This window comes from Taudactylus pleione, unplaced genomic scaffold, assembly GCF_031769625.1.
Source record: "Taudactylus pleione unplaced genomic scaffold, aTauple2 ptg000967l, whole genome shotgun sequence".
In the NCBI taxonomy this organism is placed as follows: Eukaryota; Metazoa; Chordata; class Amphibia; order Anura; family Myobatrachidae; genus Taudactylus; species Taudactylus pleione.
In genome coordinates this window covers 10,605,441-10,628,813 of record NW_028285368.1, presented here as the reverse complement: position 1 = coordinate 10,628,813, position 23,373 = coordinate 10,605,441, and the positions used below count along the sequence as shown (strand labels likewise).

The 23,373-nt window shown below is 37.2% G+C and overlaps 8 non-coding genes and 71 pseudogenes across 8 annotated transcripts; all 79 read left to right on the top strand.

Annotated features, from left to right (window-relative positions):
* The first annotated feature begins 14 nt into the window (after positions 1-14).
* On the top strand, positions 15-133 carry LOC148462803 (5S ribosomal RNA; annotated as a pseudogene).
* Positions 134-484: 351 nt separating this feature from the next.
* On the top strand, positions 485-603 carry LOC148462802 (5S ribosomal RNA; annotated as a pseudogene).
* A 116-nt stretch (positions 604-719) lies between these two features.
* On the top strand, positions 720-838 carry LOC148462801 (5S ribosomal RNA; annotated as a pseudogene).
* A 115-nt stretch (positions 839-953) lies between these two features.
* LOC148462800 (5S ribosomal RNA) lies at positions 954-1,072 on the top strand (annotated as a pseudogene).
* Positions 1,073-1,188: 116 nt separating this feature from the next.
* On the top strand, positions 1,189-1,307 carry LOC148462799 (5S ribosomal RNA; annotated as a pseudogene).
* A 115-nt stretch (positions 1,308-1,422) lies between these two features.
* On the top strand, positions 1,423-1,541 carry LOC148462798 (5S ribosomal RNA; annotated as a pseudogene).
* A 350-nt stretch (positions 1,542-1,891) lies between these two features.
* On the top strand, positions 1,892-2,010 carry LOC148462797 (5S ribosomal RNA). Its single transcript, XR_015874438.1, has one exon. It is a non-coding gene; the product is annotated as a 5S ribosomal RNA (ribosomal RNA).
* Positions 2,011-2,349: 339 nt separating this feature from the next.
* On the top strand, positions 2,350-2,468 carry LOC148462796 (5S ribosomal RNA; annotated as a pseudogene).
* Positions 2,469-2,584: 116 nt separating this feature from the next.
* LOC148462795 (5S ribosomal RNA) lies at positions 2,585-2,703 on the top strand (annotated as a pseudogene).
* A 116-nt stretch (positions 2,704-2,819) lies between these two features.
* On the top strand, positions 2,820-2,938 carry LOC148462794 (5S ribosomal RNA; annotated as a pseudogene).
* Positions 2,939-3,053: 115 nt separating this feature from the next.
* LOC148462793 (5S ribosomal RNA) lies at positions 3,054-3,172 on the top strand (annotated as a pseudogene).
* A 351-nt stretch (positions 3,173-3,523) lies between these two features.
* LOC148462792 (5S ribosomal RNA) lies at positions 3,524-3,642 on the top strand (annotated as a pseudogene).
* Positions 3,643-3,758: 116 nt separating this feature from the next.
* LOC148462791 (5S ribosomal RNA) lies at positions 3,759-3,877 on the top strand (annotated as a pseudogene).
* A 116-nt stretch (positions 3,878-3,993) lies between these two features.
* Positions 3,994-4,112, top strand: LOC148462790 (5S ribosomal RNA; annotated as a pseudogene).
* Positions 4,113-4,463: 351 nt separating this feature from the next.
* On the top strand, positions 4,464-4,582 carry LOC148462789 (5S ribosomal RNA; annotated as a pseudogene).
* A 116-nt stretch (positions 4,583-4,698) lies between these two features.
* On the top strand, positions 4,699-4,817 carry LOC148462788 (5S ribosomal RNA; annotated as a pseudogene).
* Positions 4,818-4,932: 115 nt separating this feature from the next.
* Positions 4,933-5,051, top strand: LOC148462787 (5S ribosomal RNA; annotated as a pseudogene).
* A 116-nt stretch (positions 5,052-5,167) lies between these two features.
* LOC148462786 (5S ribosomal RNA) lies at positions 5,168-5,286 on the top strand (annotated as a pseudogene).
* Positions 5,287-5,402: 116 nt separating this feature from the next.
* Positions 5,403-5,521, top strand: LOC148462785 (5S ribosomal RNA). Its single transcript, XR_015873087.1, has one exon. It is a non-coding gene; the product is annotated as a 5S ribosomal RNA (ribosomal RNA).
* Positions 5,522-5,637: 116 nt separating this feature from the next.
* Positions 5,638-5,756, top strand: LOC148462784 (5S ribosomal RNA; annotated as a pseudogene).
* Positions 5,757-5,872: 116 nt separating this feature from the next.
* On the top strand, positions 5,873-5,991 carry LOC148462783 (5S ribosomal RNA; annotated as a pseudogene).
* A 116-nt stretch (positions 5,992-6,107) lies between these two features.
* LOC148462782 (5S ribosomal RNA) lies at positions 6,108-6,226 on the top strand (annotated as a pseudogene).
* A 339-nt stretch (positions 6,227-6,565) lies between these two features.
* LOC148462781 (5S ribosomal RNA) lies at positions 6,566-6,684 on the top strand (annotated as a pseudogene).
* Positions 6,685-6,799: 115 nt separating this feature from the next.
* On the top strand, positions 6,800-6,918 carry LOC148462780 (5S ribosomal RNA). The gene has a single exon (XR_015874039.1). It is a non-coding gene; the product is annotated as a 5S ribosomal RNA (ribosomal RNA).
* A 115-nt stretch (positions 6,919-7,033) lies between these two features.
* Positions 7,034-7,152, top strand: LOC148462779 (5S ribosomal RNA; annotated as a pseudogene).
* A 117-nt stretch (positions 7,153-7,269) lies between these two features.
* LOC148462778 (5S ribosomal RNA) lies at positions 7,270-7,388 on the top strand (annotated as a pseudogene).
* A 116-nt stretch (positions 7,389-7,504) lies between these two features.
* Positions 7,505-7,623, top strand: LOC148462777 (5S ribosomal RNA; annotated as a pseudogene).
* Positions 7,624-7,738: 115 nt separating this feature from the next.
* Positions 7,739-7,857, top strand: LOC148462776 (5S ribosomal RNA; annotated as a pseudogene).
* A 351-nt stretch (positions 7,858-8,208) lies between these two features.
* On the top strand, positions 8,209-8,327 carry LOC148462775 (5S ribosomal RNA; annotated as a pseudogene).
* A 116-nt stretch (positions 8,328-8,443) lies between these two features.
* LOC148462774 (5S ribosomal RNA) lies at positions 8,444-8,562 on the top strand (annotated as a pseudogene).
* Positions 8,563-8,678: 116 nt separating this feature from the next.
* Positions 8,679-8,797, top strand: LOC148462773 (5S ribosomal RNA; annotated as a pseudogene).
* Positions 8,798-9,148: 351 nt separating this feature from the next.
* LOC148462772 (5S ribosomal RNA) lies at positions 9,149-9,267 on the top strand (annotated as a pseudogene).
* A 116-nt stretch (positions 9,268-9,383) lies between these two features.
* LOC148462771 (5S ribosomal RNA) lies at positions 9,384-9,502 on the top strand (annotated as a pseudogene).
* Positions 9,503-9,838: 336 nt separating this feature from the next.
* Positions 9,839-9,957, top strand: LOC148462770 (5S ribosomal RNA; annotated as a pseudogene).
* A 116-nt stretch (positions 9,958-10,073) lies between these two features.
* On the top strand, positions 10,074-10,192 carry LOC148462769 (5S ribosomal RNA; annotated as a pseudogene).
* A 576-nt stretch (positions 10,193-10,768) lies between these two features.
* LOC148462768 (5S ribosomal RNA) lies at positions 10,769-10,887 on the top strand (annotated as a pseudogene).
* A 116-nt stretch (positions 10,888-11,003) lies between these two features.
* Positions 11,004-11,122, top strand: LOC148462767 (5S ribosomal RNA; annotated as a pseudogene).
* Positions 11,123-11,237: 115 nt separating this feature from the next.
* Positions 11,238-11,356, top strand: LOC148462766 (5S ribosomal RNA; annotated as a pseudogene).
* A 351-nt stretch (positions 11,357-11,707) lies between these two features.
* On the top strand, positions 11,708-11,826 carry LOC148462765 (5S ribosomal RNA; annotated as a pseudogene).
* A 116-nt stretch (positions 11,827-11,942) lies between these two features.
* On the top strand, positions 11,943-12,061 carry LOC148462764 (5S ribosomal RNA; annotated as a pseudogene).
* A 116-nt stretch (positions 12,062-12,177) lies between these two features.
* LOC148462763 (5S ribosomal RNA) lies at positions 12,178-12,296 on the top strand (annotated as a pseudogene).
* A 351-nt stretch (positions 12,297-12,647) lies between these two features.
* Positions 12,648-12,766, top strand: LOC148462762 (5S ribosomal RNA; annotated as a pseudogene).
* A 351-nt stretch (positions 12,767-13,117) lies between these two features.
* LOC148462761 (5S ribosomal RNA) lies at positions 13,118-13,236 on the top strand (annotated as a pseudogene).
* A 116-nt stretch (positions 13,237-13,352) lies between these two features.
* Positions 13,353-13,471, top strand: LOC148462760 (5S ribosomal RNA; annotated as a pseudogene).
* A 351-nt stretch (positions 13,472-13,822) lies between these two features.
* Positions 13,823-13,941, top strand: LOC148462759 (5S ribosomal RNA; annotated as a pseudogene).
* Positions 13,942-14,057: 116 nt separating this feature from the next.
* On the top strand, positions 14,058-14,176 carry LOC148462758 (5S ribosomal RNA; annotated as a pseudogene).
* Positions 14,177-14,292: 116 nt separating this feature from the next.
* Positions 14,293-14,411, top strand: LOC148462757 (5S ribosomal RNA; annotated as a pseudogene).
* A 115-nt stretch (positions 14,412-14,526) lies between these two features.
* Positions 14,527-14,645, top strand: LOC148462756 (5S ribosomal RNA; annotated as a pseudogene).
* A 351-nt stretch (positions 14,646-14,996) lies between these two features.
* On the top strand, positions 14,997-15,115 carry LOC148462755 (5S ribosomal RNA; annotated as a pseudogene).
* A 116-nt stretch (positions 15,116-15,231) lies between these two features.
* On the top strand, positions 15,232-15,350 carry LOC148462754 (5S ribosomal RNA; annotated as a pseudogene).
* A 116-nt stretch (positions 15,351-15,466) lies between these two features.
* On the top strand, positions 15,467-15,585 carry LOC148462753 (5S ribosomal RNA; annotated as a pseudogene).
* A 351-nt stretch (positions 15,586-15,936) lies between these two features.
* Positions 15,937-16,055, top strand: LOC148462752 (5S ribosomal RNA; annotated as a pseudogene).
* A 115-nt stretch (positions 16,056-16,170) lies between these two features.
* On the top strand, positions 16,171-16,289 carry LOC148462751 (5S ribosomal RNA; annotated as a pseudogene).
* Positions 16,290-16,405: 116 nt separating this feature from the next.
* LOC148462750 (5S ribosomal RNA) lies at positions 16,406-16,524 on the top strand (annotated as a pseudogene).
* A 116-nt stretch (positions 16,525-16,640) lies between these two features.
* Positions 16,641-16,759, top strand: LOC148462749 (5S ribosomal RNA; annotated as a pseudogene).
* A 116-nt stretch (positions 16,760-16,875) lies between these two features.
* LOC148462748 (5S ribosomal RNA) lies at positions 16,876-16,994 on the top strand (annotated as a pseudogene).
* Positions 16,995-17,110: 116 nt separating this feature from the next.
* LOC148462747 (5S ribosomal RNA) lies at positions 17,111-17,229 on the top strand (annotated as a pseudogene).
* A 339-nt stretch (positions 17,230-17,568) lies between these two features.
* On the top strand, positions 17,569-17,687 carry LOC148462746 (5S ribosomal RNA). The gene has a single exon (XR_015874038.1). It is a non-coding gene; the product is annotated as a 5S ribosomal RNA (ribosomal RNA).
* A 115-nt stretch (positions 17,688-17,802) lies between these two features.
* LOC148462745 (5S ribosomal RNA) lies at positions 17,803-17,921 on the top strand (annotated as a pseudogene).
* Positions 17,922-18,037: 116 nt separating this feature from the next.
* On the top strand, positions 18,038-18,156 carry LOC148462744 (5S ribosomal RNA; annotated as a pseudogene).
* Positions 18,157-18,271: 115 nt separating this feature from the next.
* Positions 18,272-18,390, top strand: LOC148462743 (5S ribosomal RNA; annotated as a pseudogene).
* A 586-nt stretch (positions 18,391-18,976) lies between these two features.
* On the top strand, positions 18,977-19,095 carry LOC148462742 (5S ribosomal RNA; annotated as a pseudogene).
* Positions 19,096-19,211: 116 nt separating this feature from the next.
* On the top strand, positions 19,212-19,330 carry LOC148462741 (5S ribosomal RNA; annotated as a pseudogene).
* Positions 19,331-19,681: 351 nt separating this feature from the next.
* On the top strand, positions 19,682-19,800 carry LOC148462740 (5S ribosomal RNA; annotated as a pseudogene).
* Positions 19,801-19,916: 116 nt separating this feature from the next.
* LOC148462739 (5S ribosomal RNA) lies at positions 19,917-20,035 on the top strand (annotated as a pseudogene).
* Positions 20,036-20,150: 115 nt separating this feature from the next.
* LOC148462738 (5S ribosomal RNA) lies at positions 20,151-20,269 on the top strand (annotated as a pseudogene).
* Positions 20,270-20,385: 116 nt separating this feature from the next.
* On the top strand, positions 20,386-20,504 carry LOC148462737 (5S ribosomal RNA; annotated as a pseudogene).
* A 116-nt stretch (positions 20,505-20,620) lies between these two features.
* Positions 20,621-20,739, top strand: LOC148462736 (5S ribosomal RNA). The gene has a single exon (XR_015874262.1). It is a non-coding gene; the product is annotated as a 5S ribosomal RNA (ribosomal RNA).
* A 116-nt stretch (positions 20,740-20,855) lies between these two features.
* On the top strand, positions 20,856-20,974 carry LOC148462735 (5S ribosomal RNA; annotated as a pseudogene).
* A 116-nt stretch (positions 20,975-21,090) lies between these two features.
* On the top strand, positions 21,091-21,209 carry LOC148462734 (5S ribosomal RNA; annotated as a pseudogene).
* A 115-nt stretch (positions 21,210-21,324) lies between these two features.
* Positions 21,325-21,443, top strand: LOC148462733 (5S ribosomal RNA; annotated as a pseudogene).
* Positions 21,444-21,560: 117 nt separating this feature from the next.
* On the top strand, positions 21,561-21,679 carry LOC148462732 (5S ribosomal RNA; annotated as a pseudogene).
* A 116-nt stretch (positions 21,680-21,795) lies between these two features.
* Positions 21,796-21,914, top strand: LOC148462731 (5S ribosomal RNA). Its single transcript, XR_015873556.1, has one exon. It is a non-coding gene; the product is annotated as a 5S ribosomal RNA (ribosomal RNA).
* Positions 21,915-22,030: 116 nt separating this feature from the next.
* LOC148462730 (5S ribosomal RNA) lies at positions 22,031-22,149 on the top strand. Its single transcript, XR_015873546.1, has one exon. It is a non-coding gene; the product is annotated as a 5S ribosomal RNA (ribosomal RNA).
* A 116-nt stretch (positions 22,150-22,265) lies between these two features.
* Positions 22,266-22,384, top strand: LOC148462729 (5S ribosomal RNA; annotated as a pseudogene).
* A 116-nt stretch (positions 22,385-22,500) lies between these two features.
* LOC148462728 (5S ribosomal RNA) lies at positions 22,501-22,618 on the top strand (annotated as a pseudogene).
* Positions 22,619-22,734: 116 nt separating this feature from the next.
* On the top strand, positions 22,735-22,853 carry LOC148462727 (5S ribosomal RNA; annotated as a pseudogene).
* A 115-nt stretch (positions 22,854-22,968) lies between these two features.
* On the top strand, positions 22,969-23,087 carry LOC148462726 (5S ribosomal RNA). The gene has a single exon (XR_015873691.1). It is a non-coding gene; the product is annotated as a 5S ribosomal RNA (ribosomal RNA).
* Positions 23,088-23,203: 116 nt separating this feature from the next.
* Positions 23,204-23,322, top strand: LOC148462725 (5S ribosomal RNA; annotated as a pseudogene).
* Positions 23,323-23,373: the final 51 nt, after the last annotated feature.

Genomic DNA, 23,373 nt, shown 5'->3' with positions numbered 1-23,373 from the left:
TAATATTTTTGAGCACAAACAGCCAAACCACACTGGACATGCCCAATCTCATCTGATCTTGGAAGCTATGCAGTGTTGGGCCTGGTTAGTATTTGGATGGGAGACCACCTAGGAATCCCAGGTGCTGTAGGTAATTTTATACTGCCATAACAGTCTTTTCTATTACATTTTACATTTAATTTTTTCAAATTATCAATGAATTTACTTGACTTAAGAAATAAAAGAGGTCTAAAGTTAACGCTTTTGAGCACCTACCGCCAAACCACACTGGACATGCCCAATCTCGTCAGATCTTGGAAGCTATGCAGTGTTGGGCCTTGTTAGTATTTTAATCGGAGACCACCTGGGAATACCAGGTGCTCTAGGTAATTTTATATAGCCATAACATTCTTTTCTATTACATTTTACATTACATTTTTTCAACATATCAATGAATTTACTTGAGTTAAGAAGTAAAAGAGGTCTAAAGTTAATGATTTTGAGCACCTACAGTCAAACCACAGAGGACATGCCCAATCTCGTCTGATCTTGGAAGCTATGCAGTGTTGGGCCTGGTTTGTACTTGGATGGGAGACCATCTGGGAATACCAGGTGCTGTAGGTAATTTTATACAGCCAAAACATTCTTTTCTATTACATTTTACATTTAATTTTTTCAACTTATCAATGAATTTACTTGAGTTAAGAAGTAATAGAGGTCTAAAGTTAATGTTTTTGAGCACCAACAGCCAAACCACACTGGACATGCACAATCTCGTCTGATCTTGGAAGCTATGCAGTGTTGGGCCTGGTTAGTACTTGGATGGAAGACCACCTGGGAATACCAGGTGCTGTAGGTAATTTTAAGCAGCCATAACATTCTTTTCCATTACATTTTAAATTTAATTTTTTCAACTTCTCAATGAATTTACTTGAGTTAAGAAGAAATAGAGGTCTAAAGTTTATGTTTTGAGCACCTACATCCAAGCCACACTGGATATGCCCAATCTCGTCTGATTGTGGAAGCTATGCAGTGTTGGGCCTGGTTAGTTCTTGGATGGGAGACCACCTGGGAATACCAGGTGCTGTAGGTAATTTAATCCAGCCATAACATTCTTTTCTATTACATTTTACATTTAATTTTTTCAACTTATCAATGAATTTACTTGAGTTAAGAAGTAAAAGAGGTCTAAAGTTAATGTTTTTGAGCACCTACAGCCAAACCACACTGGACATGCCCAATCTCGTCTGATCTTGGAAGCTATGCAGTGTTGGACCTGGTTAGTACTTGGATGGGAGTCCACCTAGGAATCCCAGGTGCTGTAGGTAATTTTATACTGCCATAACAGTCTTTTCTATTACATTTTACATTTAATTTTTTCAACTTATCAATGAATTTACTTGAGTTAAGAAGTAATAGAGGTCTAAAGTCAACGCTTTTATCACGTACAGCCAAACCACACTGGACATGCCCAATCTCATCTGATCTTGAAAGCTATGCAGTGTTGGGCCTGGTTAGTACTTGGATGTGAGACCACCTGGGAATACCAGGTGCTGTAGGTAATTTTATTTAGCCATAACATTCTTTTCTGTTACATTTTACATTACATATTTTCAACTTAGCAATGAATTTACTTGAGTTAAGAAGTAAAAGAGGTCTAAAGTTAATATTTTTCGGCACCTATAGCCAAACCACACTGGACATGGCCAATGTTGTCTGATCTTGGAAACTATGCAGTGTTGGGCATGGTTAGTACTTGGATGGGAATCCACCTGGGAATACCAGATGCTGTAGGTAATTTTATTCTGCCATAACAGTCTTTTCTATTACATTTTTCATTTAATTTTTTTAACTTATCAATGAATTTACTTGAGTTAAGAAGTAATAGAGGTCTAAAGTTAAGGCTTTTATCACCTACAGCCAAACCACACTGGACATGCCCAATCTCGTCTGATCTTGGAAACTATGCAGTGTTGGGCCTGGTTAGTACTTGGATGGGAGACCACCTGGGAATACCAGGTGCTGTAGGTAATTTTATATAGCCATAACATTCTTTTCTATTACATTTTTTCAACTTAGCAATGAATTTACTTGAGTTACGAAGTAAAAGAGGTCTAAAGTTAATATTTTTCAGAACCTATAGCCAAACCACACTGGACATGGCCAATGTTGTCTGATCTTGGAAGCTATGCAGTGTTGGGCATGGTTAGTACTTGGATGGGAATCCACCTGGGAATACCAGGTGCAATAGGTAATTTTATACTGCTATAACATTCTTTTCTATTACATTTTACATTTAATTTTTTCAACTTATCAATGAATTTACTTGAGTTAAGAAGAAATAGAGGTCTAAAGTTAATGTTTTTGAGCACCTACAGCCAAACCACACTGGACATGCCCAATCTCATCTGAACTTGGAAGCTATGCAATGTTGGGCCTGGTTAGAACTTGGATGGGAGACCACCTGGGAATACCAAGTGCTGTAGGTAATTTTAAACTGCCATAACATTCTTTTCTAGTACATTTTAAATTACATTTTTTCAACTTATCAATGAATTTACTTGAGTTAAGAAGTAATAGAGGTCTAAAGTTAATGTTTATGAGCACCTACAGCCAAACCACACTGGACATGCCCAATCTTGTCTGACCTTGGAAGATATGCAGTGTTGGGCCTGGTTAGTACTTGGATGGGAGACCACCTGGGAATACCAGGTGCTGTAGGTAATTTTATGCAGCCTTAACATTCTTTTCTATTACATTTTACATTTAATTTTTTCAACTTATCAAAGAATTTACTTGAGTTAAGAAGTAAAAGAGGTCTAAAGTTAATGTTTTTGAGCACCTACAGCCATACCACACTGGACATGCCCAATCTCGTCTGATCTTGGAAGCTATGCAGTGTTGGACCTGGTTAGTATTTGGACAGAAGACCACCTAGGAATCCAAGGTGCTGTAGGTAATTTTATACTGCCATAACAGTCTTTTCTATTACATTTTACATTTAATTTTTTCAACTTATCAATGAATTTACTTGAGTTAAGAAGTAATAGAGGTCTAAAGTTAAGGCTTTTAGCACCTACAGCCAAACCACACTGGACATGCCCAATCTCGTCTGATATTGGAAGCTATGCAGTGTTGGGGCTGGTTAGTACTTGGATGGGAAACCACCTAGGAATACCAGGTGCTGTTGGTAATATTATACTGCCATAACAGTCTTATCTATTACATTTTACATTTAATTTTTTCAAATTATCAATGAATTTACTTGAGTAAAGAAGTAAAAGAGGTCTAAAGTTAATGTTTTTGAGGGCCTACAGCTAAACCACACTGGACATGCCCAATCTCGTCTGATCTTGGATGCTATGCCGTGTTGGGCATGGGAAGTACTTGGATGGGAGAACACCTGGGAATACCAGGTGCTGTACATCATTTTATACTGCCATAACATTCTTTTCTATTACATTTTACATTTAATTTTTTCAACTTATCAATGAATTTACTTGAGTTAAGAAGTAATAGAGGTCTAAAGTTAATGTTTTTGAGCACCTACAGACAAACCACACTGGACATGCCCAATCTCATCTGATCTTGGAAGCTATGCAGTGTTGGGCCTGGTTAGTACTTGGATGGGAGACCACCTGGGAATACCAAGTGCAATAGGAAATTTTATACTGCCATAACAGTCTTTTCTATAACATTTTACATTTAATTTTTTCAACTTATCAATGAATTTACTTGAGTTAAGAAGTAAAAGAGGTCTAAAGTTAATGTTTTTGAGCACCAACAGCCAAACCACACTGGACATGCCCAATCTCGTCTGATCTTGGAAGCTATGCAGTGTTGGGCCTGTTTAGTACTTAGGTGGGAGACCACCTGGGAATACCAGGTGCTGTAGGTAATTTTATTCAGCCAAAACATTCTTTTCTGTTACATTTTGCATTTAATTTTTTCAACTTATCAATGAATTTACTTGAGTTAAGAAGTAATAGAGGTCTAAAGTTAATGTTTTTGAGCACAAACAGCCAAACCACACTGGACATGCCCAATCTCATCTGATCTTGGAAGCTATGCAGTGTTGGGCCTGGTTAGTATTTGGATGGGAGACCACCTAGGAATCCCAGGTGCTGTAGGTAATTTTATACTGCCATAACAGTCTTTTCTATTACATTTTACATTTAATTTTTTCAAATTATCAATGAATTAACTTGACTTAAGAAATAAAAGAGGTCTAAAGTTAACGCTTTTGAGCACCTACCGCCAAACCACACTGGACATGCCCAATCTCGTCAGATCTTGGAAGCTATGTAGTGTTGGGCCTTGTTAGTATTTTAATCGGAGACCACCTGGGAATACCAGGTGCTCTAGGTAATTTTATATAGCCATAACATTCTTTTCTATTACATTTTACATTACATTTTTTCAACATATCAATGAATTTACTTGAGTTAAGAAGTAAAAGAGGTCTAAAGTTAATGATTTTGAGCACCTACAGTCAAACCACAGAGGACATGCCCAATCTCGTCTGATCTTGGAAGCTATGCAGTGTTGGGCCTGGTTTGTACTTGGATGGGAGACCATCTGGGAATACCAGGTGCTGTAGGTAATTTTATACAGCCAAAACATTCTTTTCTATTACATTTTACATTTAATTTTTTCAACTTATCAATGAATTTACTTGAGTTAAGAAGTAATAGAGGTCTAAAGTTAATGTTTTTGAGCACCAACAGCCAAACCACACTGGACATGCACAATCTCGTCTGATCTTGGAAGCTATGCAGTGTTGGGCCTGGTTAGTACTTGGATGGAAGACCACCTGGGAATACCAGGTGCTGTAGGTAATTTTAAGCAGCCATAACATTCTTTTCCATTACATTTTAAATTTAATTTTTTCAACTTCTCAATGAATTTACTTGAGTTAAGAAGAAATAGAGGTCTAAAGTTTATGTTTTGAGCACCTACATCCAAGCCACACTGGATATGCCCAATCTCGTCTGATTGTGGAAGCTATGCAGTGTTGGGCCTGGTTAGTTCTTGGATGGGAGACCACCTGGGAATACCAGGTGCTGTAGGTAATTTAATCCAGCCATAACATTCTTTTCTATTACATTTTACATTTAATTTTTTCAACTTATCAATGAATTTACTTGAGTTAAGAAGTAAAAGAGGTATAAAGTTAATATTTGTAAGCACCTACAGACAAACCACACTGGACATGCCCAATCTCGTCTGAACTTGGAAGCTATGCAGTGTTGTGCCTGGTTAGTACTTGGATGGGAGACCACCTGGGAATACCAGGTGCTGTAGGTAATTTTATACTGCCATAACTTTCTTTTCTATTACATTTTACATTTAATTTTTTCAACTTATCAATGAATTTACTTGAGTTTAGAAGTAATAGAGGTCTAAATTTAATGTTTTTGAGCACCTACAGCCAAACCACACTGGACATGCCCAATCTCGTCTGATCTTGGAAGCTATGCAGTGTTGGGCCTGGTTAGTACTTGGATGGGAGACCACCTGGGAATACCAGGTGCTGTAGGTAATTTTAAGCAGCCATAACATTCTTTTCTATTACATTTTACATTTAATTTTTTCAACTTATCAATGAATTTACTTGAGTTAAGAAGTAATAGAGGTCTAAAGTTAATGCTTTTGAGCACCTACAGCCAAACCACACTGGGCATGCCCAATCTTGTCTGATCTTGGAAGCTATGCAGTGTTGGGCCTGGTTAGTACTTGGATGGGAGACCACCTGGGAATACCACGTGCTGTAGGTAATTTTATATAGCCAAAACATTCTTTTCTATTACATTTTAAATTTAATTTTTTCAACTTATCAATGAATTTACTTGAGTTAAGAAGTAATAGAGGTCTAAAGTTAATGTTTTTGAGCACCTACAGCCAAACCACACTGGATATGCCCAATCTCGTCTGATCGTAGAAGCTATGCAGTGTTGGGCCTGGTTAGTACTTGGATGGGAGACCACCTGGGAATACCAGGTGCTGTAGTTAATTTAATGCAGCCATAACATTCTTTTCTATTACATTTTACATTTAATTTTTTCAACTTATCAATGAATTTACTTGAGTTAAGAAGTAAAAGAGGTATAAAGTTAATGTTTTTGAGCACCTACAGCCAAACCACACTGGACATGCCCAATCTCGTCTGATCTTGGAAGCTATGCAGTGTTGAACCTGGTTAATACTTGGATGGGAGACCACCTGGGAATACCAGGTGCTGTAGGTAATTTTATATAGCCATAACATTCTTTTCTATTACATTTTTTCAACTTAGCAATGAATTTACTTGAGTTAAGAAGAAAAAGAGGTCTAAAGTTAATATTTTTCAGAACCTATAGCCAAACCACACTGGACATGGCCAATGTTGTCTGATCTTGGAAGCTATGCAGTGTTGGGCATGGTTAGTACTTGGATGGGAATCCACCTGGGAATACCAGGTGCAATAGGTAATTTTATACTGCTATAACATTCTTTTCTATTACATTTTACATTTAATTTTTTCATCTTATCAATGAATTTACTTGAGTTAAGAAGTAATAGAGGTCTAAAGTTAATGTTTTTGAGCACCTACAGCCAAACCACACTGGACATCCCCAATCTCATCTGATCTTGGAAGCTATGCAGTGTTGGGCCTGGTTAGTACTTGGATGGGAGACCACCTGGGAATACCAGGAGCTGTAGGTAATTTTATACTGCCATAACATTCTTTTCTATTACATTTTACATTTCATTTTTCAACTTATCATTGAATTTACTTGAGTTAAGAAGTAAAAGAGGTCTAAAGTTAATGGTTTTGAGCACCTACAGCCAAACCACACTGGACATGCCCAATCTCATCTGATCTTGGAAGCTATGCAGTGTTGGGCCTGGTTAGTACTTGGATGGGAGACCACCTGGGAATACCAGGAGCTGTAGGTAATTTTATACTGCCATAACATTCTTTTCTATTACATTTTACAATTCATTTTTCAACTTATCATTGAATTTACTTGAGTTAAGAAGTAAAAGAGGTCTAAAGTTAATGTTTTTGAGCACCTACAGCCAAACCACACTGGACATGCCCAATCTCATCTGAACTTGGAAGCTATGCAATGTTGGGCCTGGTTAGAACTTGGATGGGAGACCACCTGGGAATACCAGGTGCTGTAGGTAATTTTAAACTGCCATAACATTCTTTTCTATTACATTTTAAATTAAATTTTTTCAACTTATCAATGAATTTTTCTTGAGTTAAGAAGTAATAGAGGTCTAAAGTTAATGTTTATGAGCACCTACAGCCAAACCACGCTGGACATGCCCAATCTTGTCTGATCTTGGAAGCTATGCAGTGTTGGGCCTGGTTAGTACTTGGATGGGAGACCACCTGGGAATACCAGGTGCTGTAGGTAATTTTATGCAGCCTTAACATTCTTTTCTATTACATTTTACATTTAATTTTTTCAACTTATCAAAGAATTTACTTGAGTTAAGAAGTAAAAGAGGTCTAAAGTTAATGTTTTTGAGCACCTACAGCCATACCACACTGGACATGCCCAATCTTGTCTGATCTTGGAAGCTATGCAGTGTTGGACCTGGTTAGTATTTGGACAGGAGACAACCTAGGAATCCCAGGTGCTGTAGGTAATTTTATACTGCCATAACAGTCTTTTCTATTACATTTTACATTTAATTTTTTCAACTTATCAATGAATTTACTTGAGTTAAGAAGTAATAGATGTCTAAAGTTAAGGCTTTTAGCACCTACAGCCAAACCACACTGGACATGCCCAATCTCGTCTGATCTTGGAAGCTATGCAGTGTTGGGGCTGGTTAGTACTTGGATGGGAAACCACCTAGGAATACCAGGTGCTGTTGGTAATATTATACTGCCATAACAGTCTTATCTATTACATTTTACATTTAATTTTTTCAAATTATCAATGAATTTACTTGAGTAAAGAAGTAAAAGAGGTCTAAAGTTAATGTTTTTGAGGGCCTACAGCTAAACCACACTGGACATGCCCAATCTCATCTGATCTTGGATGCTATGCCGTGTTGGGCATGGGAAGTACTTGGATGGGAGAACACCTGGGAATACCAGGTGCTGTACATCATTTTATACTGCCATAACATTCTTTTCTATTACATTTTACATTTAATTTTTTCAACTTATCAATGAATTTACTTGAGTTAAGAAGTAATAGAGGTCTAAAGTTAATGGTTTTGAGCACCTACAGACAAACCACACTGGACATGCCCATTCTCATCTGATCTTGGAAGCTATGCAGTGTTGGGCCTGGTTAGTACTTGGATGGGAGACCACCTGGGAATACCAAGTGCAATAGGTAATTTTATACTGCCATAACAGTCTTTTCTATAACATTTTACATTTAATTTTTTCAACTTATCAATGAATTTACTTGAGTTAAGAAGTAATAGAGGTCTAAAGTTAATGTTTTTGAGCACCAACAGCCAAACCACACTGGACATGCCCAATCTCGTCTGATCTTGGAAGCTATGCAGTGTTGGGCCTGTTTAGTACTTAGGTGGGAGACCACCTGGGAATACCAGGTGCTGTAGGTAATTTTATTCAGCCAAAACATTCTTTTCTGTTACATTTTACATTTAATTTTTTCAACTTATCAATGAATATACTTGAGTTAAGAAGTAATAGAGGTCTAAAGTTAATGTTTTTGAGCACAAACAGCCAAACCACAGTGGACATGCCCAATCTCATCTGATCTTGGAAGCTATGCAGTGTTGGGCCTGGTTAGTATTTGGATTGGAGACCACCTAGGAATCCCAGGTGCTGTAGGTAATTTTATACTGCCATAACAGTCTTTTCTATTACATTTTACATTTAATTTTTTCAAATTTTCAATGAATTTACTTGAGTTAAGAAATAAAAGAGGTCTAAAGTTAACGCTTTTGAGCACCTACCGCCAAACCACACTGGACATGCCCAATCTCGTCAGATCTTGGAAGCTATGCAGTGTTGGGCCTTGTTAGTATTTTAATCGGAGACCACCTGGGAATACCAGGTGCTCTAGGTAATTTTATATAGCCATAACATTCTTTTCTATTACATTTTACATTACATTTTTTCAACTTATCAATGAATTTACTTGAGTTAAGAAGTAAAAGAGGTCTAAAGTTAATGATTTTGAGCACCTACAGTCAAACCACAGAGGACATGCCCAATCTCCTCTGATCTTGGAAGCTATGCAGTGTTGGGCCTGGTTAGTACTTGGATGGGAGACCATCTGGGAATACCAGGTGCTGTAGGTAATTTTATACAGCCAAAACATTCTTTTCTATTACATTTTACATTTAATTTTTTCAACTTATCAATGAAATTACTTGAGTTAAGAAGTAATAGAGGTCTAAAGTTAATGTTTTTGAACACCAACAGCCAAACCACACTGGACATGCACAATCTCGTCTGATCTTGGAAGCTATGCAGTGTTGGGCCTGGTTAGTACTTGGATGGAAGACCACCTGGGAATACCAGGTGCTGTAGGTAATTTAATCCAGCCATAACATTCTTTTCTATTACATTTTACATTTAATTTTTTCAACTTATCAATGAATTTACTTGAGTTAAGAAGTAATAGAGGTCTAAAGTTAATGCTTTTGAGCACCTACAGCCAAACCACACTGGACATGGCCAATGTTGTCTGATCTTGGAAGCTATGCAGTGTTGGGCATGGTTAGTACTTGGATGGGAATCCACCTGGGAATACCAGGTGCAATAGGTAATTTTATACTGCTATAACATTTTACATTTAATTTTTTCAACTTATCAATGAATTTACTTGAGTTAAGAAGTAATAGAGGTCTAAAGTTAATGTTTTTGAGCACCAACAGCCAAACCACACTGGACATGCCCAATCTCGTCTGATCTTGGAAGCTATGCAGTGTTGGGCCTGTTTAGTACTTAGGTGGGAGACCACCTGGGAATACCAGGTGCTGTAGGTAATTTTATTCAGCCAAAACATTCTTTTCTATTACATTTTACATTTAATTTTTTCAACTTATCAATGAATTTACTTGAGTTAAGAAGTAATAGAGGTCTAAAGTTAATGTTTTTGAGCACAAACAGCCAAACCACACTGGACATGCCCAATCTCATCTGATCTTGGAAGCTATGCAGTGTTGGGCCTGGTTAGTATTTGGATGGGAGACCACCTAGGAATCCCAGGTGCTGTAGGTAATTTTATACTGCCATAACAGTCTTTTCTATTACATTTTACATTTAATTTTTTCAAATTATCAATGAATTTACTTGAGTTAAGAAATAAAAGAGGTCTAAAGTTAACGCTTTTGAGCACCTACCGCCAAACCACACTGGACATGCCCAATCTTGTCAGATCTTGGAAGCTATGCAGTGTTGGGCCTTGTTAGTATTTTAATCGGAGACCACCTGGGAATACCAGGTGCTCTAGGTAATTTTATATAGCCATAACATTCTTTTCTATTACATTTTACATTACATTTTTTCAACTTATCAATGAATTTACTTGAGATAAGAAGTAAAAGAGGTCTAAAGTTAATGTTTTTGAGCACCTACAGTCAAACCACAGAGGACATGCCTGATCTTGGAAGCTATGCAGTGTTGGGCCTGGTTAGTACTTGGATGGGAGACCATCTGGGAATACCAGGTGCTGTAGGTAATTTTATACAGCCAAAACATTCTTTTCTATTACATTTTACATTTAATTTTTTCAACTTATCAATGAATTTACTTGAGTTAAGAAGTAATAGAGGTCTAAAGTTAATGTTTTTGAGCACCAACAGCCAAACCACACTGGACATGCACAATCTCGTCTGATCTTGGAAGCTATGCAGTGTTGGGCCTGGTTAGTACTTGGATGGAAGACCACCTGGGAATACCAGGTGCTGTAGGTAATTTTATGCAGCCTTAACATTCTTTTCTATTACATTTTACATTTAATTTTTTCAACTTATCAAAGAATTTACTTGAGTTAAGAAGTAAAAGAGGTCTAAAGTTAATGTTTTTGAGCACCTACAGCCATACCACACTGGACATGCCCAATCTCGTCTGATCTTGGAAGCTATGCAGTGTTGGACCTGGTTAGTATTTGGACAGGAGACCACCTAGGAATCCCAGGTGCTGTAGGTAATTTTATACTGCCATAACAGTCTTTTCTATTACATTTTACATTTAATTTTTTCAACTTATCAATGAATTTACTTGAGTTAAGAAGTAATAGAGGTCTAAAGTTAAGGCTTTTAGCACCTACAGCCAAACCACACTGGACATGCCCAATCTTGTCTGATCTTGGAAGCTATGCAGTGTTGGGGCTGGTTAGTACTTGGATGGGAAACCACCTAGGAATACCAGGTGCTGTTGGTAATATTATACTGCCATAACAGTCTTATCTATTACATTTTACATTTAATTTTTTCAAATTATCAATGAATTTACTTGAGTAAAGAAGTAAAAGAGGTCTAAAGTTAATGTTTTTGAGGGCCTACAGCTAAACCACACTGGACATGCCCAATCTCATCTGATCTTGGATGCTATGCCGTGTTGGGCATGGGAAGTACTTGGATGGGAGAACACCTGGGAATACCAGGTGCTGTACATCATTTTATACTGCCATAACATTCTTTTCTATTACATTTTACATTTAATTTATTCAACTTATCAATGAATTTACTTGAGTTAAGAAGTAATAGAGGTCTAAAGTTAATGTTTTTGAGCACCTACAGACAAACCACACTGGACATGCCCATTCTCATCTGATCTTGGAAGCTATGCAGTGTTGGGCCTGGTTAGTACTTGGATGGGAGACCACCTGGGAATACCAAGTGCAATAGGTAATTTTATACTGCCATAACAGTCTTTTCTATAACATTTTACATTTAATTTTTTCAACTTATCAATGAATTTACTTGAGTTAAGAAGTAATAGAGGTCTAAAGTTAATGTTTTTGAGCACCAACAGCCAAACCACACTGGACATGCCCAATCTCGTCTGATCTTGGAAGCTATGCAGTGTTGGACCTGTTTAGTACTTAGGTGGGAGACCACCTGGGAATACCAGGTGCTGTAGGTAATTTTATTCAGCCAAAACATTCTTTTCTATTACATTTTACATTTAATTTTTTCAACTTATCAATGAATTTACTTGAGTTAAGAAGTAATAGAGGTCTAAAGTTAATGTTTTTGAGCACAAACAGCCAAACCACGCTGGACATGCCCAATCTCATCTGATCTTGGAAGCTATGCAGTGTTGGGCCTGGTTAGTATTTGGATGGGAGACCACCTAGGAATCCCAGGTGCTGTAGGTAATTTTATACTGCCATAACAGTCTTTTCTATTACATTTTACATTTAATTTTTTCAAATTATCAATGAATTTACTTGAGTTAAGAAATAAAAGAGGTCTAAAGTTAACGCTTTTGAGCACCTACCGCCAAACCACACTGGACATGCCCAATCTCGTCAGATCTTGGAAGCTATGCAGTGTTGGGCCTTGTTAGTATTTTAATCGGAGACCACCTGGGAATACCAGGTGCTCTAGGTAATTTTATATAGCCATAACATTCTTTTCTATTACATTTTACATTACATTTTTTCAACTTATCAATGAATTTACTTGAGTTAAGAAGTAAAAGAGGTCTAAAGTTAATGATTTTGAACACCTACAGTCAAACCACAGATGACATGCCCAATCTCCTCTGATCTTGGAAGCTATGCAGTGTTGGGCCTGGTTAGTACTTGGATGGGAGACCATCTGGGAATACCAGGTGCTGTAGGTAATTTTATACAGCCAAAACATTATTTTCTATTACATTTTACATTTAATTTTTTCAACTTATCAATGAATTTACTTGAGTTAAGAAGTAATAGAGGTCTAAAGTTAATGTTTTTGAGCACCAACAGCCAAACCACACTGGACATGCACAATCTCGTCTGATCTTGGAAGCTATGCAGTGTTGGGCCTGGTTAGTACTTGGATGGGAGACCACCTGGGAATACCAAGTGCAATAAGTAATTTTATACTGCCATAACAGTCTTTTCTATAACATTTTACATTTAATTTTTTCAACTTATCAATGAATTTACTTGAGTTAAGAAGTAATAGAGGTCTAAAGTTAATGTTTTTGAGCACCAACAGCCAAACCACACTGGACATGCCCAATCTCGTCTGATCTTGGAAGCTATGCAGTGTTGGGCCTGTTTAGTACTTAGGTGGGAGACCACCTGGGAATACCAGGTGCTGTAGGTAATTTTATTCAGCCAAAACATTCTTTTCTGTTACATTTTACATTTAATTTTTTCAACTTATCAATGAATTTACTTGAGTTAAGAAGTAATAGAGGTCTAAAGTTAATGTTTTTGAGCACAAACAGCCAAACCACACTGGACATGCCCAATCTCATCTGATCTTGGAAGCTATGCAGTGTTGGGCCTGGTTAGTATTTGGATGGGAGACCACCTAGGAATCCCAGGTGCTGTAGGTAATTTTATACTGCCATAACAGTCTTTTCTATTACATTTTACATTTAATTTTTTCAAATTATCAATGAATTTACTTGAGTTAAGAAATAAAAGAGGTCTAAAGTTAACGCTTTTGAGCACCTACCGCCAAACCACATTGGACATGCCCAATCTCGTCAGATCTTGGAAGCTATGCAGTGTTGGGCCTTGTTAGTATTTTAATCGGAGACCACCTGGGAATACCAGGTGCTCTAGGTAATTTTATATAGCCATAACATTCTTTTCTATTACATTTTACATTACATTTTTTCAACTTATCAATGAATTTACTTGAGTTAAGAAGTAAAAGAGGTCTAAAGTTAATGATTTTGAGCACCTACAGTCAAACCACAGAGGACATGCCCAATCTCCTCTGATCTTGGAAGCTATGCAGTGTTGGGCCTGGTTAGTACTTGGATGGGAGACCATCTGGGGATACCAGGTGCTGTAGGTAATTTTATACAGCCAAAACATTCTTTTCTATTACATTTTACATTTAATTTTTTCAACTTATCAATGAATTTACTTGAGTTAAGAAGTAATAGAGGTCTAAAGTTAATGTTTTTGAGCACCAACAGCCAAACCACACTGGACATGCCCAATCTCGTCTGATCTTGGAAGCTATGCAGTGTTGGGCCTGTTTAGTACTTAGGTGGGAGACCACCTGGGAATACCAGGTGCTGTAGGTAATTTTATTCAGCCAAAACATTCTTTTCTGTTACATTTTACATTTAATTTTTTCAACTTATCAATGAATTTACTTGAGTTAAGAAGTAAAAGAGGTCTAAAGTTAATGTTTTTGAGCACCTACAGCCATACCACACTGGACATGCCCAATCTCGTCTGATCTTGGAAGCTATGCAGTGTTGGACCTGGTTAGTATTTGGACAGGAGACCACCTAGGAATCCCAGGTGCTGTAGGTAATTTTATACTGCCATAACAGTCTTTTCTATTACATTTTACATTTAATTTTTTCAACTTATCAATGAATTTACTTGAGTTAAGAAGTAATAGAGGTCTAAAGTTAAGGCTTTTAGCACCTACAGCCAAACCACACTGGACATGCCCAATCTCGTCTGATCTTGGAAGCTATGCAGTGTTGGGGCTGGTTAGTACTTGGATGGGAAACCACCTAGGAATACCAGGTGCTGTTGGTAATATTATACTGCCATAACAGTCTTATCTATTACATTTTACATTTAATTTTTTCAAATTATCAATGAATTTACTTGAGTAAAGAAGTAAAAGAGGTCTAAAGTTAATGTTTTTGAGGGCCTACAGCTAAACCACACTGGACATGCCCAATCTCATCTGATCTTGGATGCTATGCCGTGTTGGGCATGGGAAGTACTTGGATGGGAGAACACCTGGGAATACCAGGTGCTGTACATCATTTTATACTGCCATAACATTCTTTTCTATTACATTTTACATTTAATTTTTTCAACTTATCAATGAATTTACTTGAGTTAAGAAGTAATAGAGGTCTAAAGTTAATGTTTTTGAGCACCTACAGACAAACCACACTGGACATGCCCATTCTCATCTGATCTTGGAAGCTATGCAGTGTTGGGCCTGGTTAGTACTTGGATGGGAGACCACCTGGGAATACCAAGTGCAATAAGTAATTTTATACTGCCATAACAGTCTTTTCTATAACATTTTACATTTAATTTTTTCAACTTATCAATGAATTTACTTGAGTTAAGAAGTAATAGAGGTCTAAAGTTAATGTTTTTGAGCACCAACAGCCAAACCACACTGGACATGCCCAATCTCGTCTGATCTTGGAAGCTATGCAGTGTTGGGCCTGTTTAGTACTTAGGTGGGAGACCACCTGGGAATACCAGGTGCTGTAGGTAATTTTATTCAGCCAAAACATTCTTTTCTGTTACATTTTACATTTAATTTTTTCAACTTATCAATGAATTTACTTGAGTTAAGAAGTAATAGAGGTCTAAAGTTAATGTTTTTGAGCACAAACAGCCAAACCACACTGGACATGCCCAATCTCATCTGATCTTGGAAGCTATGCAGTGTTGGGCCTGGTTAGTATTTGGATGGGAGACCACCTAGGAATCCCAGGTGCTGTAGGTAATTTTATACTGCCATAACAGTCTTTTCTATTACATTTTACATTTAATTTTTTCAAATTATCAATGAATTTACTTGAGTTAAGAAATAAAAGAGGTCTAAAGTTAACGCTTTTGAGCACCTACCGCCAAACCACACTGGACATGCCCAATCTCGTCAGATCTTGGAAGCTATGCAGTGTTGGGCCTTGTTAGTATTTTAATCGGAGACCACCTGGGAATACCAGGTGCTCTAGGTAATTTTATATAGCCATAACATTCTTTTCTATTACATTTTACATTACATTTTTTCAACTTATCAATGAATTTACTTGAGTTAAGAAGTAAAAGAGGTCTAAAGTTAATGATTTTGAGCACCTACAGTCAAACCACAGAGGACATGCCCAATCTCCTCTGATCTTGGAAGCTATGCAGTGTTGGGCCTGGTTAGTACTTGGATGGGAGACCATCTGGGAATACCAGGTGCTGTAGGTAATTTTATACAGCCAAAACATTCTTTTCTATTACATTTTAAATTTAATTTTTTCAACTTCTCAATGAATTTACTTGAGTTAAGAAGAAATAGACGTCTAAAGTTTATGTTTTGAGCACCTACATCCAAGCCACACTGGATATGCCCAATCTCGTCTGATCGTGGAAGCTATGCAGTGTTGGGCCTGGTTAGTTCTTGGATGGGAGACCACCTGGGAATACCAGGTGCTGTAGGTAATTTAATCCAGCCATAACATTCTTTTCTATTACATTTTACATTAAATTTTTTCAACCTATCAATGAATTTACTTGAGTTAAGAAGTAAAAGAGGTATAAAGTTAATGTTTGTAAGCACTTACAGACAAACCACACTGGGCATGCCCAATCTCGTCTGAACTTGGAAGCTATGCAGTGTTGGGCCTGGTTAGTACTTGGATGGAAGACCACCTGGGAATACCAGGTGCTGTAGGTAATTTTAAGCAGCCATAACATTCTTTTCTATTACATTTTACATTTAATTTTTTCAACTTATCAATGAATTTACTTGAGTTAAGAAGTAATAGAGGTCTAAAGTTAATGCTTTTGAGCACCTACAGCCAAACCACACTGGACATGCCCAATCTTGTGTGATCTTGGAAGCTATGCAGTGTTGGGCCTGGTTAGTATTTGGATGGGAAACCACCAGGGAATACCACGTGCTGGAGGTAATTTTATATAGCCATAACATTCTTTTCTATTACATTTTAAATTTAATTTTTTCAACTTATCAATGAATTTACTTGAGTTAAGAAGTAATAGAGGTCTAAAGTTAATGTTTTTGAGCACCTACAGCCAAACTACACTGGATATGCCCAATCTCGTCTGATCGTAGAAGCTATGCAGTGTTGGGCCTGGTTAGTACTTGGATGGGAGACCATCTGGGAATACCAGGTGCTGTAGGTAATTTAATGCAGCCACAACATTCTTTTCTATTACATTTTACATTTAATTTTTTCAACTTATCAATGAATTTACTTGAGTTAAGAAGTAAAAGAGGTATAAAGTTATTGTTTTTGAGCACCTACAGCCAAACCACACTGGACATGCCCAATCTCGTCTGATCTTGGAAGCTATGCAGTGTTGGACCTGGTTAATACTTGGATGGGAGACCACCTGGGAATACCAGGTGCTGTAGGTAATTTTATATAGCCATAACATTCTTTTCTATTACATTTTTTCAACTTAGCAATGAATTTACTTGAGTTAAGAAGTAAAAGAGGTCTAAAGTTAATATTTTTCAGAACCTATAGCCAAACCACACTGGACATGGCCAGTGTTGTCTGATCTTGGAAGCTATGCAGTGTTGGGCATGGTTAGTACTTGGATGGGAATCCACCTGGGAATACCAGGTGCAATAGGTAATTTTATACTGCTATAACATTCTTTTCTATTACATTTTACATTTAATTTTTTCAACTTATCAATGAATTTACTTGAGTTAAGAAGTAATAGAGGTCTAAAGTTAATGTTTTTGAGCACCTACAGCCAAACCACACTGGACATGCCCAATCTCATCTGATCTTGGAAGCTATGCAGTGTTGGGCCTGGTTAGTACTTGGATGGGAGACCACCTGGGAATACCAGGAGCTGTAGGTAATTTTATACTGCCATAACATTCTTTTCTATTACATTTTACATTTCATTTTTCAACTTATCATTGAATTTACTTGAGTTAAGAAGTAAAAGAGGTCTAAAGTTAATGTTTATGAGCACCTACAGCCAAACCACACTGGACATGCCCAATCTTGTCTGATCTTGGAAGCTATGCAGTGTTGGGCCTGGTTAGTACTTGGATGGGAGACCACCTGGGAATACCAGGTGCTGTAGGTAATTTTATGCAGCCTTAACATTCTTTTCTATTACATTTTACATTTAATTTTTTCAACTTATCAAAGAATTTACTTGAGTTAAGAAGTAAAAGAGGTCTAAAGTTAATGTTTTTGAGCACCTACAGCCATACCACACTGGACATGCCCAATCTCGTCTGATCTTGGAAGCTATGCAGTGTTGGACCTGGTTAGTATTTGGACAGGAGACCACCTAGGAATCCCAGGTGCTGTAGGTAATTTTATACTGCCATAACAGTCTTTTCTATTACATTTTACATTACATTATTTCAACTTATCAATGAATTTACTTGAGTTAAGCAGTAATAGAGGTCTAAAGTTAAGGCTTTTAGCACTTACAGCCAAACCACACTGTACATGCCCAATCTTGTCTGATCTTGGAAGCTATGCAGTGTTGGGCCTGGTTAGTACTTGGATGGGAAACCACCTAGGAATACCAGGTGCTGTTGGTAATATTATACTGCCTTAACAGTCTTATCTATTACATTTTACATTTATTTTTTTTAAATTATCAATGAATTTACTTGAGTAAAGAAGTAAAAGAGGTCTAAAGTTAATGTTTTTGAGGGCCTACAGCTAAACCACACTGGACATGCCCAATCTCGTCTGATCTTGGATGCTATGCCGTGTTGGGCATGGGAAGTACTTGGATGGGAGAACACCTGGGAATACCAGGTGCTGTACATCATTTTATACTGCCATAACATTCTTTTCTATTACATTTTACATTTAATTTTTTCAACTTATCAATGAATTTACTTGAGTTAAGAAGTAATAGAGGTCTAAAGTTAATGTTTTTGAGCACCTGCAGACAAACCACACTGGACATGCCCAATCTCATCTGATCTTGGAAGCTATGCAGTGTTGGGCCTGGTTAGTACTTGGATGGGAGAACAGCTGGGAATACCAAGTGCAATAGGTAATTTTATACTGCCATAACAGTCTTTTCTATAACATTTTACATTTAATTTTTTCAACTTATCAATGAAATTACTTGAGTTAAGAAGTAATAGATGTCTAAAGTTAATGTTTTTGAGCACCAACAGCCAAACCACACTGGACATGCCCAATCTCGTCTGATCTTGGAAGCTATGCAGTGTTGGGCCTGTTTAGTACTTAGGTGGGAGACCACCTGGGAATACCAGGTGCTGTAGGTAATTTTATTCAGCCAAAACATTCTTTTCTATTACATTTTACATTTAATTTTTTCAACTTATCAATGAATTTACTTGAGTTAAGAAGTAATAGAGGTCTAAAGTTAATGTTTTTGAGCACAAACAGCCAAACCACACTGGACATGCCCAATCTCATCTGATCTTGGAAGCTATGCAGTGTTGGGCCTGGTTAGTATTTGGATGGGAGACCACCTAGGAATCCCAGGTGCTGTAGGTAATTTTATACTGCCATAACAGTCTTTTCTATTACATTTTACATTTAATTTTTTCAAATTATCAATGAATTTACTTGAGTTAAGAAATAAAAGAGGTCTAAAGTTAACGCTTTTGAGCACCTACGGCCAAACCACACTGGACATGCCCAATCTTGTCAGATCTTGGAAGCTATGCAGTGTTGGGCCTTGTTAGTATTTTAATCGGAGACCACCTGGGAATACCAGGTGCTCTGCGTAATTTTATATAGCCATAACATTCTTTTCTATTACATTTTACATTACATTTTTTCAACTTATCAATGAATTTACTTGAGTTAAGAAGTAAAAGAGGTCTAAAGTTAATGCTTTTGAGCACCTACAGTCAAACCACAGAGGGCATGCCCAATCTCGTCTGATCTTGGAAGCTATGCAGTGTTGGGCCTGGTTAGTACTTGGATGGGAGACCATCTGGGAATACCAGGTGCTGTAGGTAATTTTATACAGCCAAAACATTCTTTTCTATTACATTTTACATTTAATTTTTTCAACTTATCAATGAATTTACTTGAGTTAAGAAGTAATAGAGGTCTAAAGTTAATGTTTTTGAGCACCAACAGCCAAACCACACTGGACATGCACAATCTCGTCTGATCTTGGAAGCTATGCAGTGTTGGGCCTGGTTAGTACTTGGATGAAAGACCACCTGGGAATATCAGGTGCTGTAGGTAATTTTAAGCAGCCATAACATTCTTTTCTATTACATTTTAAATTTAATTTTTTCAACTTCTCAATGAATTTACTTGAGTTAAGAAGAAATAGAGGTCTAAAGTTTATGTTTTGAGCACCTACATCCAAGCCACACTGGATATGCCCAATCTCGTCTGATCGTGGAAGCTATGCAGTGTTGGGCCTGGTTAGTTCTTGGATGGGAGACCACCTGGGAATACCAGGTGCTGTAGGTAATTTAATGCAGCCATAACATTCTTTTCTATTACATTTTACATTTAATTTTTTCAACTTATCAATGAATTTACTTGAGTTAAGAAGTAAAAGAGGTATAAAGTTAATGTTTGTAAGCACCTACAGACAAACCACACTGGACATGCCCAATCTCGTCTGAACTTGGAAGCTATTCAGTGTTGTGCCTGGTTAGTACTTGGATGGGAGACCACCTGGGAATACCAGGTGCTGTAGGTAATTTTATACTGCCATAACTTTCTTTTCTATTACATTTTACATTTAATTTTTTCAACTTATCAATGAATTTACTTGAGTTTAGAAGTAATAGAGGTCTAAATTTAATGATTTTGAGCACCTACAGCCAAACCACACTGGACATGCCCAATCTCATCTGATCTTGGAAGCTATGCAGTGTTGGGCCTGGTTAGTACTTGGATGGGAGACCACCTGGGAATACCAGGTGCTGTAGGTAATTTTATTCTGCCATAACAGTCTTATCTATTACCTTTTACATTTAATTTTTCCAAATTATCAATGAATTTACTTGAGTAAAGAAGTAAAAGAGGTCTAAAGCTAATGTTTTTGAGGGCCTACAGCCAAACCACACTGGACACGCCCAATCTCGTCTGATCTTGGACTCTATGCCATGTTGGGCCTGGTAAGTACTTGGATGGGAGAACACCTGGGAATACCAGGTGCTGTAGGTAATTTTAAGCAGCCATAACATTCTTTTCTATTACATTTTACATTTATTTTTTTCAACTTATCAATGAATTTACTTGAGGTAAGAAGTAATAGAGGTCTAAAGTTAATGTTTTTGAGCACCTACAGCCAAACCACACTGGACATGCCCAATCTCGTCTGATCTTGGAAGCTATGCAGTGTTGGACCTGGTTAGTACTTGGATGGGAGAAAACCTAGGAATCACAGGTGCTGTAGGTAATTTTATACTGCCATAGCAGTCTTTTCTATTACATTTTACATTTAATTTTTTCAACTTATCAATGAATTTACTTGAGTTAAGAAGTAATAGAGGTCTAAAGTTAAGGCTTTTAGCACCTACAGCCAAACCACACTGGACATGGCCAATGTCGTCTTATCTTGGAAGCTATGCAGTGTTGGGCATGGTTAGTACTTGGATGGGAATCCGCCTGGGAATACCAGGTGCTGTAGGTAATTTTATACTGCCATAACATTCTTTTCTATTACATTTTACATTTAATTTTTTTCTACTTATCAATGAATTTACTTGAGTTAAGAAGTAATAGAGTTCTAAAGTTAATCTTTTTGAGTACCTACAGCCAAACCACACTGGACATGTCCAATCTCTTCGGATCTTGGAAACTATGCAGTGTTGGGCCTGGTTAGTACTTGGATGGGAGACCACCTGGGAATACCAGGTGCTGTAGGTAATTTTATTCTGCCATAACAGTCTTATCTATTACATTTTACATTTAATTTTTTCAAAATATCAATGAATTTACTTATGTAAAGAAGTAAAAGAGGTCTAAAGTTAATGTTTTTGAGGGCCTACAGCCAAACCACACTGGACATGCCCAATCTCGTCTGAACTTGGAAGCTATGCAGTGTTGGGCCTGGTTAGTACTTGGATGGGAGACCACCTGGGAATACCAGGTGCTGTAGGTAATTTTAAACTGCCATAACATTCTTTTCTATTACATTTTACATTTAATTTTTTCAACTTATCAATGAATTTACTTGAGTTTAGAAGTAATAGAGGTCTAAAGTTAATGTTTTTGAGCACCTACAGCCAAACCACACTGGACATGCCCAATCTCGTCTGATCTTGGAAGCTAAGCAGTGTTGGGCCTGGTTAGTACTTGGATGGGAGACCACCTGGGAATACCAGGTGCTGTAGGTAATTTTAAGCAGCCATAACATTCTTTTCTATTACATTTTACATTTAATTTTTTCTACTTATCAATGAATTTACTTGAGTTAAGAAGTAATAGAGGTCTAAAGTAAATGCTTTTGAGCACCTACAGCCAAACAACACTGGGCATGCCCAATCTCGTCTGATCTTGGAAGCTATGCAGTGTTGGGCCTGGTTAGTACTTGGATGGGAGACCACCTGGGAATACCACGTGTTGTAGGTAATTTTATATAGCCATAACATTCTTTTCTATTACATTTTAAATTTAATTTTTTCAACTTATCAATTAATTTACTTGAGTTAAGAAGTAATAGAGGTCTAAAGTTAATGTTTTTGAGCACCTACAGCCAAACCACACTGGATATGCCAATCTCGTCTGATCGTAGAAGCTATGCAGTGTTGGGCCTGGTTAGTACTTGGATGGGAGACAACCTGGGAATACCAGGTGCTGTAGGTAATTTAATGCAGCCATAACATTCTTTTCTATTACATTTTACATTTAATTTTTTCAACTTATCAATGAATTTACTTGAGTTAAGAAGTAAAAGAGGTATAAAGTTAATGTTTTTGAGCACCTACAGCCAAACCACACTGGACATGCCCAATCTCGTCTGATCTTGGCAGCTATGCAGTGTTGGACCTGGTTAATACTTGGATGGGAGACCACCTAGGAATCCCAGGTGCTGTAGGTAATTTTATACTGCCATAACAGTCTTTTCTAATACATTTTACATTTAATTTTTTCAACTTATCATTGAATTTACTTGAGTTAAGAAGTAATAGAGGTCTAAAGTTAAGGCTTTTAGCATCTACAGCCAAACCACACTGGACATGCCCAATCTCGTCTGATCTTGGAAACTATGCAGTGTTGGGCCTGGTTAGTACTTGGATGGGAGACCACCTGGGAATACCAGGTGCTGTAGGTAATTTTATGCAGCCATAACATTCTTTTCTATTACATTTTACATTACATTATTTCAACTTATCAATGAATTTACTTTAGTTAAGAAGTAATAGAGGTCTAAAGTTAATATTTTTGAGCACCTACAGCCAAACCACACTGGACATGCCCAATCTTGTCTGATCTTGGAAGCTATGCAGTGTTGGGCCTGGTTAGTACTTGGATGAGAGACCACCTGGGAATACCAGGTGCAATAGGTAATTTTATACTGCCATAACATTCTTTTCTATTACATTTTACATTTAATTTTT